The 13801-nt window shown below is 42.1% G+C and overlaps 1 protein-coding gene across 1 annotated transcript in view; it reads left to right on the top strand.

Moving 5' to 3' along the window:
- The first annotated feature begins 1915 nt into the window (after positions 1-1915).
- The window catches only part of GLI3 (GLI family zinc finger 3), a 290930-nt gene continuing 279044 nt past the window's right edge, over positions 1916-13801 (top strand). Inside the window, exon 1 of the mRNA XM_054564330.1 lies at positions 1916-2138. The gene's annotated coding sequence lies outside the window, so the exon portion shown is untranslated. The remainder of the gene's footprint in view (positions 2139-13801) is intronic.

Genomic DNA, 13801 nt, shown 5'->3' with positions numbered 1-13801 from the left:
ATAGGTACTATTTAACTCACACTAAGGAAAAACATGTCTTTTCCTTTTGTCATTTCTGCAAAATGTGCCACTTACATACATGTTTACCACTAAAGCAGAGAGCTGTTAGTTTCTCTCAGGAATCTAGGGTGAGGAAATAGGAACACACAGGAGACACCAGCATTATGCCCCCTCTTTTGTTTTTAGCTATTCTGATGGGTGTAAGAGGACAGATTAGCTGTTTTTCCTTTATTCTTCTCTTTTTAAAACTAAGAATCAAGATATTCATGATCCAAAATCTGCTACAAGACTTTAAGTAAAAGTACATAGTTTATTCAAGTTGTTGATTTATTGGCTGTCTTTCTTTTTATTTACTTTTTGCCATTGGATAACAGAGGATGCTATCAGGATGTATTATTTGCATTTGATTGAGGCAGAAGTAGTACTTGAATACAAAAAAATTTGTGGCAGATGCTCAAAAAGTATGTGGGAAAGTGTGGCTTTTAAATCTCTGCAATTGCAAAAGTATAATAACAATTCTTACACATTCATGTCTCTTTACACTTACACACACGCATTATCTCACTGAAAACGCATACCTGGAAGTTATGCTGGCTAGTTTTTCTATCATCATCCCACAGATTGGCTCAGGAAATCAGTCCTTCAAGGCTTGAGGCCAATTAGTGAGAAGCTGGGACCTCCAATCATGTATCTTGAGACCATTGCTTTGTACAGTAAGTAAGCGGTGGGTTTTTCTTTTCTCCCCCCCCCCCTTTTTAAAAAAAAGAAAAAAGAGGGATGAGGTAGAGAGAGGTCTTAAACACCTGAAAAGGTCCGTCAGGCCTACTTCACAGTCACCACTTCTACCATAAAAGCTTAAGTCAGAGCTTGCTTTGGTCGTGTATTCGATATAAGCAACACGTCCTAGGAAACAAATAGGGAATACCACCATCAATTCCATTAAGAAAATTCCCCAGTTAAACATTTGAATCTCAAAATACTCTCCAAATCATAGTAGATAATCTTTCATCCACCCACTGTCTTACCTTCAGTCAAGAGGCTCAACCAGTCAACCCAAGTACACCCAGAGCTCAGCGCTGCTGGGGGAGGGGTGGGGGTAGTGTGGGGGCAGGTGAGTAGACGCTCAGTTTATCCCAGGAGAATGGATTCTGGAATGCCAGAGGAGTTTTCTTTTCCTTCTTTGTCTTCTTTTGACCGCCCCCGCCCACTCCCCCTGCAAACTCCTCTCTTAAGGTTCCGTTTCCAGGTTGGGTACTTTGAAAAGGAACGGGTGAATGTGGACTGTCTGGTTGAAGAAGGAGGAAAATGATTTTTACTAGTACGGGCCGCTGAAAAAATAGATCAGGGACAGAGAAACTTTGTAGCTCAGGGAAAAACACCACGTTGGAATCCAGGCTCCAGGCTTCAAACCCAGGGGCTTTGTTTTTGTGTTCTTTATAAAGTAGCCCAAGGGGACAGCAGGCCGTGTAAGTGGGAGTTCCCACTTCCCCGATTTTGGCTCCAAGGGCAGATGAATCCGAAGGAGAGGAAAAACCCAGAGCTTCCAAAAGCATCCTCTGGTGATGAAATGGAGTTTCAGGGTTGGCCCGGGCAAATGTAAAAGTAGAGGGGGAGTAAGAGGGGGTGTGCTTATAGAGGCCTTAAAAAATAAAGGGGACACAAACTGTGAGCGAGAGGAGGGGAGCAGAGAGGCGGGGTGTGAAGCAAAAGGAACGAGTGGGACGCTGCCCGCGCCCGCGGGGCGCTGGGGTGGAGTGGGGGCCCGCGAGGGAGTCCAGGCAGTGCCGCGAGCGAAGGCGGGGAGGATGGCCGTGACATCATGCCCGGGCCCCCTTCTCCTAGCCGGGTGGGTGGGGCGTCGCCGCGCCGGCGGGCGCGGGGTCAAGGAGGGGGAAGAGGAGGAGCAGGCATGAATGTGTCTGTGTGAGGACCGGAGCGAGGCAGAGGAGGCGTAGGAGACTGAGGAGGCGGGGGCGGGGGGCAGGAGGGAGCGCGCGCGTGGCTCGGGGCGCCCGGGCTCCCCCCTGTCCCGGACCCGCGCGCCGCGCCGCCTCCTCGCTAGCACCGTCAGCTTCGCAGCTGGGATCCGCTCTGGCCGCGGGGAGAAGGCACGGCCTGGAAGGAGCGAGAAAGCAAAAGTAAGGCGAGCTGCACAAGTTTTTCCAACTTCGCCCCCTGCGGCGGCAGGCGTCCAGCTGCTCTTCGCGTCCCCACCGCGCCAGAGAGTGGCGTAAAGAAAAGGGGCCGAGCGGGGGCCTGGGAGGAGGAAAAGGGAGCGGGAGGGTGAGGGGAGAGTGCTGCAACATCTGTTAAAACTTGGGGGAGGAGGAGCACGGGCTGGAGGAGTAGGAAGAGGAGAGCAGGGAAGGAGGGAGAGCGAGGGAGGGACGCGCAGAACCGAGGGACAACTTTTCTACCGCTTGAGTTGCGCGGGCTGTGCTGGGCCCGAGCAGGGGATCACCGGCGCGGGTCTCCTGGCTGGGATGGGACTTTTTTTGAGAAAGTCGACTGGATGCCAGGAGAGGCATTCGGTGGGGGCTTGCTTGCTTTCTTTTCCCCCTCCCTCCTGTGGGTTAACCAAATCTGAACTGTCACTCAGGGCCTGTGAGTCAGAAGGGATCGGATTACAGGATCCCTGAAACCGATGCCGGAGCTGCACAAGCGGGAGGGAGCGGGTTGGGGCACCGCCACCGGCGCTCTTGCACACTCGCGGTCGCGCACACTCACCGCCCCGACTCGCCCTCCCCGCGGCCGCCCGCGCCGCACGATGCCGGCGGCCCGCGCTCCCCGTGCCCAGCCCCGTCGCTTGCAGTAGCCCGAGCGGCTCGCGCCTCGCGGAGCTGGGAGCCGCTTGCCTGCTTCCCGGACGCGGGTCTATGGGAAGTTAGGGGACTTGACAGCCGCCGCCACAGTCTCAGGTACGTCCCGCCCGAAGTTCTTTGTTTCGCGGGCCCCGCACGGGGCAGCCAGCTCTTGCGGGCGCGCCAGCGTTTCCAGGTCGAGAGGGGGGTCCCCAATGGGGGGAAACAGGAAGTGAAAATGGCTGTCAGACGCTCACAGCTTTAGATAGCAACGGTTAAGGCGTCAGAGCAAGGCTTTCATTTGCTTCTTCTTCCTTGAAGCTCCCTTTCCAAGTATCTGGCTCCTCGGCCTTCCGAAGACGGACTGGGGAATTGCACATCCCAGAGGGGGACGAAGTTTGCAGTAGCGGCGACGGCGCCCTTCACACCCACTCCCCACTTACAGTGTGTAAATGAACGACATTAGACCCCCAAAGCTCGGGCGCCTGCCTGTGCACTGTTGCGTTCCTCTCGGGTGCTGGGCGCTGGTGAGTGGCTGACGGGTGGCAGGCGGGTCCGCGCAGGGCTCGCTGCGGTGCGGCGTCCTCCTGCCTGCGCCTCCTTTCGGAGGGCGGGGGGCGGTGTGCTCCCTGGGAGAGGCGCGCCTCCGTTGTAATAGAGGAAAAGTGAAAGTTGTACCATCTGTGTATGATTTGGGATTCTTTCATATCTTTTCCTTTTCAGGGAGAGCGCGCGCGCGCACACACACACACACACACACACACACAGCCCCACACACCCACACACCCACACCCACACCCACACCCACACACACACACACACAGAAAAAGTAAACGCGTTAGGAGCTGCAGGGAGTGCGTGCCGGGGTGTGGGTAACGGCGGCCCGTGCAATAATCATTTAGGCTGCATTTCGCAGAGCAGAGTTGTGTATGAAACACTTTGCAGATAACAGTTACTTTCTTGAGTTAGAAGGGAAAATAGGCCGGAGGAAGTGAAGAGGAAGTAAATATTTACTCCAAACTTGGAGACTTTGTGAAACGACTTTTAAGCAGATTGCTAGATGCCAAAGCTCCACTGCATACCCGGGCCTTTTATCCGTCCCTGAACTTTGTGCCCCTGTCGTTGATTGCACCTGCTTCAGGAGATGCCCTAGAGAGGCTGGACCCCGGCTTCCTTTGCTGACCGCCTTGTAGAAGGAGGCTTAAAGAGGCATCCTCCTTGCAGTCCTCCTGTCCCAAACTTCTCCTCCCCCCGGTTTGCAGTGCTGAATAGATTCTGGCCTTGGGTACAGTGCTCGTGGCCCTCTGCCAGTTTATATGTACATGTATTTATGTAAAACATTTTCTTCCAGCTCTTTGCCAGCTGTTCCACATTTTCCAGCTGCCATTTCAGTTTGAAATGATGGACTGTCCGTATCTCCAAGTAAAAAAGCCCTTTAGTCAGAGGTTTGGGGACACAAAACATAATTTTTCCTTCCACCTTCTAAGTTATTCTGGGTCAGCTAATAATTAAATTAACATATGACAGATTAACGGGAGAAAATGTCCAAATTTATTACAGATGTATATGTAGGGGTGCCCTAAGATAGGAGACCCAAGGAGGCATTGGACAGTTGGGGTTTATATGCCACGCTCTATGAAAGAGAGGGAGGCAGGGGTCTGGGATTTCAAAGGGAAAGTAGGCAATTTACAGGTAGATGAGAAAAAGCAAACATGTGGTAGACAAATTCTTACTGGGCCACCCAGAAACAATTGGACATAGAAGTATATCCAAAAAACATGCTTTGCTGTATTTCTCTCTGTCTGCCACATTTAATTTATGTTATGATTCTGTGGTGATGCTCCCACCCTTTAAGCAGGTTTTTTTTTCCTATCTGAATTCATTTAGGCAGGCAAGTGGGAGGGCCTCAAGTTCTTTCTGAGTCTTTATTTCTTAGTAACCAGCCTAAAAATCAGTATCCCAAAAGACTTATTTTGTGATGGCAAAACTTTGGTCCCTCGGTGGGATGGAGGGCCAACCACAGTGCAAAGGTAGTGCTATTAGCCCGACTAGTATTATTAGTTCTAAAAACACCTCTGGTCTCCTTTTCCTTTCCTTCTCTCCAATTTGTTTTTCTAGAGCCCTTTGTTGGAAATTCACCATCATTAGGCTTTTCCCCCAGTTGTGATTTTGTACAGAATTTGGATGAGGCGATTTTTTAGATCCCTGAAATATGTGCCTGGTGGAAATAAATTAACTTTTAAAAAGAGTTGCAGCTTGAGTAGATTGGGCATGGCTGCTGGTGGGGGGCTCTGCTTTGGCCAACAGAAATGATTTCATTTCAGTCTATTTAAAGCAGGAGCTATTCATTCTTCCCCCGTTACACTTATTGTGTTTTTTGAGTCTTAGCATATTATAGACTGAAATCTTCAAGAATTGGCCTAAAGTATTAATTTTGCGTATTTATGTAATTGCTGTGTAATTTGAATAGGTGCCTTATTGATTGATTCCTGTAATTATTTCATTTAGGTTTTAAATTAAAAATTAATAATAGTCTGACAGTTTCTTAATTACATGTGTCAAGATTATTTTGAAAGGAAAATGCTATGTTTTAAAGTAGTGAAATAACCTCAAAATCCCTTCATTTTTTTCCCTAAAGCATAAGAGTATTTCAGTTGTGGGGATATTTTAAGGCAGTGGTGATCATTCTTAATGTAAACTGTATGAAGTATCTAAAGAATCTGTTTATGTTAGGAAATATTGGTCTTAACAGCCTGGTACATAAACACTTTGGCCAGTTAGGCTATAGTCAAACCTAAAACAAATATGAAAAAATACATAAATTAGTTATAACAGCATACTTACAGAGAGAAGATAATTTATGTTATACTAAAAGCTATTTAATTAAAAACTCCCTGCTTAAGTGGGGCTCCGTTAGGGGTGTATAATTCTTAAAGTCGGCCTAGGGAAGCTTTCGTTTAATATGGCTTAATGATTCCAATGTGAGAGATGTCTTGTGAAGCACTTTAAAAGGAGGTATAGATTATATTATTATTCATAGGTTAGTTGGTTCAACTCAGATACCTACCAATTCCTGGTATCTTTAATGTATTTGTATTCCTTGATAAAAGCCTGGTGTAAACACATTTTGTTTTATGACTGGTTTGCAGAGAACTATACAAAGAAATGATGAGAAAATGAGTACTGATGAAAAATGGCTCTGGTGAGTTATTTCATTACTTACTTAATGAGTCATTAATTTATCAATTTGATGCCCAAGCCTAAAAGTTGAACTTTCCTTTGTTTCTAGGCCAGTTTTCTTAATTACCTGCATGCTGTAGGAGTTCAGACTTCTGTGCTTACTTAGCCAGAGGTCCTTCCTTCTGTATAAGGTATCTTACTAAGATCCTCCTCCCCTGTTTTTTTGAGGATAAGGTTTGGGAGTTTATGAAAGGAAACAATTTAATGATCATTCTTCCATGCATTCACTTATATGGACAGTAATTAACTTGGAAAAAAAAGTCTTGAAGGAAAATGGAATGACTCATGAAATCCTTAAGAAAACCTTAGCAATGGAATGTTAATGCTTTTATACTATAGTAGATTATCTTAAAAGTCAGACTTTCCTTCTTTATGCAATTGTTGTAAATCCCCAGCTGAAGAATTCTTTGAAGGAGGCTTTAGTTTTGCTGGCATTCATATTCTATAGTCAATCTGATTTGTTTTGGAAGATTCAAGAAATTTTCTGCCGACTTACATATGAAGGACAATTAAAATGTTAAGGAGACTATAGAGGAAATGTGTGAGTATTTAATGTGTTCAGCAAAAGATTTCACTCTAATAATGATTTCAGGTTGTCTTTTAATTAAAGTCTAGTAGAAGATGCTATCCTTCACTTCGTGTTGTAGTTTTTCCAGATGAAAATTGATTTGTTTTAGTTTCAAAGCAAATAAAGGGAGACAGAATAAACAACAACAAGGCAGGGGTACTGCTGCAAACTTTTTCAAGTACTTTCAGTGTATTTTTTCATCTTTACTTTTATTTGACGGGCCTGTGAAATAGAGCTGTAGACCGGCAAAGACTTTAAATGAAATTTCACACTTTGATGATTTTTTTTTAAACTTTGATATATTGACAGCAAAAGAAGCTGCAAAGCTTTTATATAACTTGAGCAGTAACGCCAAGCAGCAGTCAAATGTCTCTATGCATTTGTGTTTAACTGCAGAAGAAAAACATGTCCATGGGCAGTAGAGGTTCTTATCAACCCCCTAATCCCAGATCCCAGCAAACCTTAAGGGCATGCCTCAGATCTTGCTGAAATCACTGTAGACTCTCACAGTTTGCAGATTAAATATGCTATGTGTTCCTGGCTCCAACAACAGTTTTATGAGCTCACTAAGCTCCCTGCTTTAAGATCCTTTTCTTAAGTTTTTAGGAGCTGCTAAAGGCAATGCTGTCTGGAGTAAGTGTTATTTGTTAATTTAGAGACACTTGAGATATTTCATTTTCTCTTTAAAAATTGCCAAAATTATGATTTTTAAATCAAGGGGCTAGTTATTCAGGGATGAGGGAAGGGAGCGGTTTGAAAGAAATTAGGTGCTAAATGTGTTTGTAAGTGCATTTCGTTGCAAACTTTACATGGCACTGTAATTGTTTTAAGGCACTTTTCCTCGCCTCTTAAAATTCAACTTTTTCCACTTACAAGTGCATTTCATTTTAGTACATTTCATGATCACTTTCATTTATTTTTTTTAACATGAAAGTATTTTTTTGTTCTGTGTGTATGTATATTTCAGCAGGACACAATGTCCCAGAAAAATCTATGGCTCTCTAAAGAAGTGAATGAACAAGCCATTACATAGTTAATAAGGTGGCATTGGGACATTTCAGATCCTTCCTGAAAGGCAGTATTGTATTGAGCTCCACATCTGCATCTGCAGTATCTATAGTTCTGTCCTCATATATGGTGCTTTTGCATTTTGCATAAGAGTCATAATTAAGAAAGAAAATACTTACATCATCGTCCAAAAACATGTCATGTAATTCCCAAGAGAACTGGAGCCAATTTTGTGCTTAAAGGTTATTCAATGAATGAAATTGTGAAAGCCCATTTGTCAAAGTACTGCATGGTTTCTGTTAGTTTTCAATCCCCAAATTCATTGTCTGCCCCAGCCCAGCCATTAGTCATCAGTGTATTAGTGCTGCCTTCAGGCCATGCTGCCCAGCACTTCTTCACACCATTATAGCTTTGAAAGTGTACTGTGTTGACTTGTAGAATTACTGCTCTGATTTCCGCTTGGCTGGGTTTGAGGTAAGTCCCCTCCCTACCTTCTAGCTGACTGTAATCCCTGCTTTCTTTTAAAGCTCCTTTCCAGAGATTTAGGGGAAAACTTTCTTAAGGGCCAAGTTGGCATCACACTGTGGTTTTGTTGTGGCATGCACTGTACATTTAAATTGTACCTGCAGTAAATTGGATTGATTACTGGCCTGACACAGCTAGTGGTTCTTTTCTTTTTTCTTTTTTGGGACGTGGAGGAATGACTCTGTGTGTGTGTGTGTGTGTGTGTGTGTGTGAGAGAGAGAGAGAGAGAGAGAGAGAGAGAGAGAGAGAGAGAGAGAGAGATGGAGGGAGAGAGGGAAGAGAGGAGCATGTTTTAAACATAAGTATTTGATTGTATATTTGAGTTATTTTTACGTCACAAAATTAAATAATGGGAGATAAGTGTAATTTTACTTAAACCTGTTTATTGGAATACCTTCAGAATGCAGTATGATATCTTATTTGCTTATTTTCATGTGGAAATTTTTAGCATTAGCCGTTTTGATTTTTTGGAAAATTACATAAAACACCTAACAATATTCCAGAGTGCTTTATATGATAAACTATTCATTTTTACAAAAAAGAAATGGACAAGTCACAGTTTAGATGAATAATAATGCTCAAATTCCAGTAATGACGGAATGAGGCAGTTAACCCTATTATTGATTTCATTTTATGATATTTTTAAAAATAATTTAGTCTCAGGAGAGTTATCTGTAAAAAAAAAAGCAAAACAAAAACCACAACCCCAAAACAAAACAAAATGTAACAACAACAAGAAGAGAGAGTTAATCAGTGTGTAGAGAAATCTCAGGCAGCCTCCTAAAAATGAAGCCTTAATGAACTAAGATGTATGGAAAGCTAAATGGATGGCTGGGAGTATGAACTAGGCCATGCCACTTTAGAATAACATCTGCTGTTAAAGCTGTGGCTGTTCAAATGAAATTGCATGCCTAAGAGTTTCATTGAGAGAATATGCAGTTTGGTATAGTTTACATTGGTATTTTTGTCCAGCATTATGGGGAAAGGTGAAAAATTAAGATAGCTGAAGAATTCTGTCTTTGAATAAGCAAAGTTTACAGGCTTAGTGGACTGGAATTAATTTTTCACTGAATAAGCCTTAATTTCCAATTCTTAATTTTTTGAAAAATTTGCTTTTTAAATTGCAAGAAAGGTTCAAGAATCACAAGTTTAAAAATTTGGAGGATAAAGTATGTTGAACAGTACTTGACAAAATAATACATTAATATCTTTGGCATATTTTTAGTTGATTTTAACACTCAACCAGTATTGTTCTAATATTTGTGATAGTTTAAAAGTAAATTACTCTTCATAGAACATGCGGTCTACCCTTTTATGCTTGATTGTGAAGATACACATGATTCTAGGAACCAGAAGTTACGGAAATTCTTTAAGAATAATTTAAAAACTTAGGTGTGTTTTTTTTTTTTTCCAAAAATGTATGAAAACAGTGAGTTCCTGTAAACCTCAGTGAAATAAGATAAGGGACACCTTTGATTATTCATGACGTTTTTGTGATTTTTGTGGGTTTAAGGGAAACACAGTTTTCATGAGCTTAGCTGATCTGTGGATTGATAACTGACTTATAGATCTAATTTTCTGTCTGAGGGTTGTCTGTCTTCAACAAACCTTAAGAAAGTGGGAATGCCAGCTTGCTCCGCATCATTACACATTCATTAATGGCACCTGCCGTGCATAGTGCTTTCTGCTAAATCTAACCAAAGTACACTGATCTGGTGTTTTACAGTATAGCAAAACTCAGATTGGTAACAACTATTAAATAGAGACCTTATACTGTCTTCAAATGTTTCTCATAAAGTACTACTGGCAGCAGAGAAAGAGTAGCTCATGATCTTCTTTTAAATACACAAAGCAGGAAAGTAAAACTCGCGCACAAAATATCATTTGTGATTTTAATTGTAATAACAATGATTACTTCATGGAAAATAAGCTTTCAGTGGTTGCAGTTTAATATATGGGTTCCTTAAAAGTTTTGATGTAGTTAATTTACTGAAACCAAATTTACTTAATCCTTTGCCAGGTAATTATTTCCCCTTCACGTAATTCCATTTGGGGATATAGATCCTGAATACTGTTTACCAGAGATTAGGAGCTTCAGAAATGTAGGAAAGATTGAAAACAATAGGCAGCGGACTTGGGGAACTCTTTAGGCTACCAAAGACCACTTACGGCAACTTGAATAGATAGTGGCATTCTTATTTGCAAGTAAGGCTTTAGGCTTTCCTGGTTATGGAGAGAAGTCATATATAAAGGTAAAATAATTGTACATTTAAAAATATTATAGTTAAAACTTCATCACGATTTTACTAAGAACTTACGAAGTTAAGCCTCTTTTGCAGAAAAGAAAGGCAATCGGATAAGGAAGGGAAAAGAAGCCTTAGCAATCTTAGGAACTGTTTGTGTGTCACAGACGTTATGCATATCTAATTGATTTTAAGTTTAGAAAGATATATTGAGCAGAAGGAAAATCAACTGAACTAGACGCCTATAAAAGGTTAACTATAATGCATGATTGTATGAAATCCATTGAAATGTTTTCAATTCCCTAAATTTTGTTCATTGAATCTCAGACTATTTCTTATTTTCAGAATTGATCCAAAGTTAAAATCAGCATTGGGTTTGTGCTTTTTGATTTTTAAAAAAAATTTCTCTAACGGATTTATTTTCTTTAAGAACTGAATTTTAATGGTATAGGAAGGTATAATTATCTAATAAAAAATTTACTTAAATGGTTTCTCCAAGAGCATCATCTTGAAGTAGCACCTAATCTGTAATAATAAAATGTGAGAGAAATGTCACTCTTCAGTGATGCAGGGGAGGCCCTTCATCCTCACACAGGCTGGTGCCTTATAGATTTTAAAAACATTAGCACATTAGGGAGATCATTGAATTTATGAATATATAGGCAGGTGTAAGTAAATGTAATTTCTTTCGAGAAAAGCCTTATTCCACTTGAACAATAGTCCCCTAAGTTGCAAAGAATAATTTCTTACTGAAAGCATAATCCTTGTCCTGTTAAAAGCTCTGCCCTGCCTACTGGAATGCCTTCTCTTTCTGGTCCCTCATTGGGAGTAGCTGTTTTAACCTGTCAGAAACTGGTCAGGTTACCATTAATCAGGCTTTTAACTTAGTTGTATTAAATCTTTAAATGCATTAAGAAAAAAATAAACAGAATTTTTGCCCAATTTCAGGCAATTTAAAAACAAACCAGTTGGAATAGGGAAATAAGTACTCTGCTGTTCACTAAGGATGCATTATCAGTTTATAATTACTGTTTCATTTCACCTTGGATTAGAAAGTCGTTTTATACAGTGCAGACAATTTTAAACGTTGGTTTTAGTGCTGGAGCTTTTTCTTAAAATTTTTAAGCAGGATAAAGGAATTCTGCTTCCATGTGGATCCCAGGTTTCATTGAAGAGACCTGCAAGGGGAAAGGCTGATTTTTGCACGTTTCCAGAATTTTGATTTTTCATGCTCTCGATTTACTACAAAAAAGCCTCATAGTTAAGATTGAATTTTGGAACTCCGCTAAGGTCCTCCCTCCCTGAGAGACAATGAGGTATGTCTGTGTCATCCCCATTCACAGCACCTGAATCTATTTGCGGCAGCTAATGAAGAAACAGTATTTGGGGGCCAGGTTAATGGATGGTGAGTTATAAGTTTTGTGAGGGAAGCATGCACCCGTTGGTTTCTTGAAGACTGCAAGTGTTCCCAATGTTTTATTGTAGTGCTACACTCAGGGTGTTGCATTGCAAAGTACCTGGAAAGTTGCACCTCTGTATTCACCTGGCAAATCAGCCTTGCGAATGAAAGCAGACCTGCCTCGGTTAACTAACTGCTGGAAATGCTGCGGGACCCTAATTAGAATATTCCCGTGGAGCAGATAACCAGCTTGATGAAAGTAATAAGGCGCGCTTCTTTGGCAGCAGGGGCCCTGCCGGGTTTCGATTGTTCTGCCCCGGTTTACACTTTCAGGAAGAACGCTGCGGGAATGCGGATGGGAACAGGGTTGGGCGTCCCCCACCACCATCCCCGGCCCCGACACCCTGCTGTTCTGGAGGAGCCAGACCTGCGTTCCCGCGGGCGCTGGGCGCGGCCGGGAAGAGAGTAAAGACGCGGCCGCGCGTAAATTCAGAAAGGTGCTACCGGGACGTCCAGCCCGGATCGAGACCTGAGGTCAGGCTGTCGGGTGGGGAAGCGTTCAGGGTGTGAAGACCCGGACCCTGGAACAGTCTGAGGGACAGTGCATGCAGGAAGCTCAGGCTGGACACGCATAAGATCAGCGCTCAGAATAAAACTACCCAGCTCCACAGCCTAAGACTAACAATGACTCCAGTCGACTTTTTTGCAAAGATAAAAGTTTCTGTTGTTTACTTTTTTTCATTGCAGTCGTAGCGGCAACTCTACAGGTAGGGCCACCCTAGGCTTTTTGTGTGAAAGTTCCCCACAAGAATTCTAGAATTTGGAAACTTTTCTTTTCTTTTTTTCTTTTCTCTTTCCCTTTTTTTTTTTTTGACTTGGAAGTGCAGACCTACATTATAGCATCACCGTTTCAGTGGCACCTGGTCAGTTTAATCTGCAGGAGGTTGGAGCAAGTTCAGATTTATAATTTAGACAGAAAAGACCTACCTGCAGGCAGGTTGCTATTAGGAGAGGGACTGGGTTTAAAATAGGGTCTGGAACTCATTGTGCGTGGGGTTTAGGCCTTCAGGAAATTACAAAAGGTTCAGGGCCGGTTGAGTGGGGGAAAGCTATGACTGCTTTCTGGAAGGAATCTTTACCCCTCCATTTATCTCTTAGTCTATAGGTTTTAGCCGGCATACACTGTTAGCACAGTCTTCCTTGGTTGCAGTTTTTAAAATATATATTCAAGTTGTTGAGACTCTAACATCAGCTGCAGTTTTTTGTTTGTTTTTCCATCAGTATAAAAAGTCAAGGGGTATGCCAGCAAATCTTGCATGAAATGTTTCAGTGGTGAAAGGGATTGAAGGAGAATGGTGTGGACTTGTAAGAAAAGAAAACGTGGTTGCAAAACTGTCTTGTTTCATTCACAGCTAAAAACACTTGCATTTTCCTCAGAGAAAAATCTTTGAAGTGAAACAGAACTGGAAAGTTTTCCTGGGTTATTGTGTTCTAAATGAATTATATTTTATCGTTTAGGGAATTCCAGGTTTTAAAAGTAGTGGATTACGGCCCCATTTATGTCTTAGGATTTCATCAGGAATTTTTACTGGTCACTTCTATACCTCAGGCTTTTGTGCCTCAGCTCCTGACTGAGTTTCTCAACTTAGCTTAATATTCTGTGAAAAAACCATCATCACAGCTAGAAGCATGTTCTCTTTTCTGCCCACTAATTCTTGGTGCAGAGTGTTGATGAGGTGTGAGAGTCTAGAATGTTAAAACTTTCTCCTTTGTAACTGACAGGGACAAAGTAGTGTTTTTATCAGTAAAATAAGCTGATATAATTTATAAGGATATACAGGAAGCAGATGTCTGCCTTGGCAAGTTGCCATTTTTATAGCCCTGTTTCAAACACAAACCACACTTTTAAATAATTAGTTACTTACTAATGAGATCCAAAAAATAAGTTGTCAAAATAGAAGAAGGAGGTAGACTCTTGAGTGACTAAGGGCCTATTTTTTAAAAATTCATTTCAAAG

This window comes from Pteronotus mesoamericanus, unplaced genomic scaffold (assembly GCF_021234165.1).
Source record: "Pteronotus mesoamericanus isolate MK-2021 breed Mesoamerican mustached bat unplaced genomic scaffold, CSHL_Meso_final scaffold_85, whole genome shotgun sequence".
Lineage (NCBI taxonomy): Eukaryota > Metazoa > Chordata > Mammalia > Chiroptera > Mormoopidae > Pteronotus > Pteronotus mesoamericanus.
This window is presented reverse-complemented; position numbering and strand designations above follow the sequence as displayed.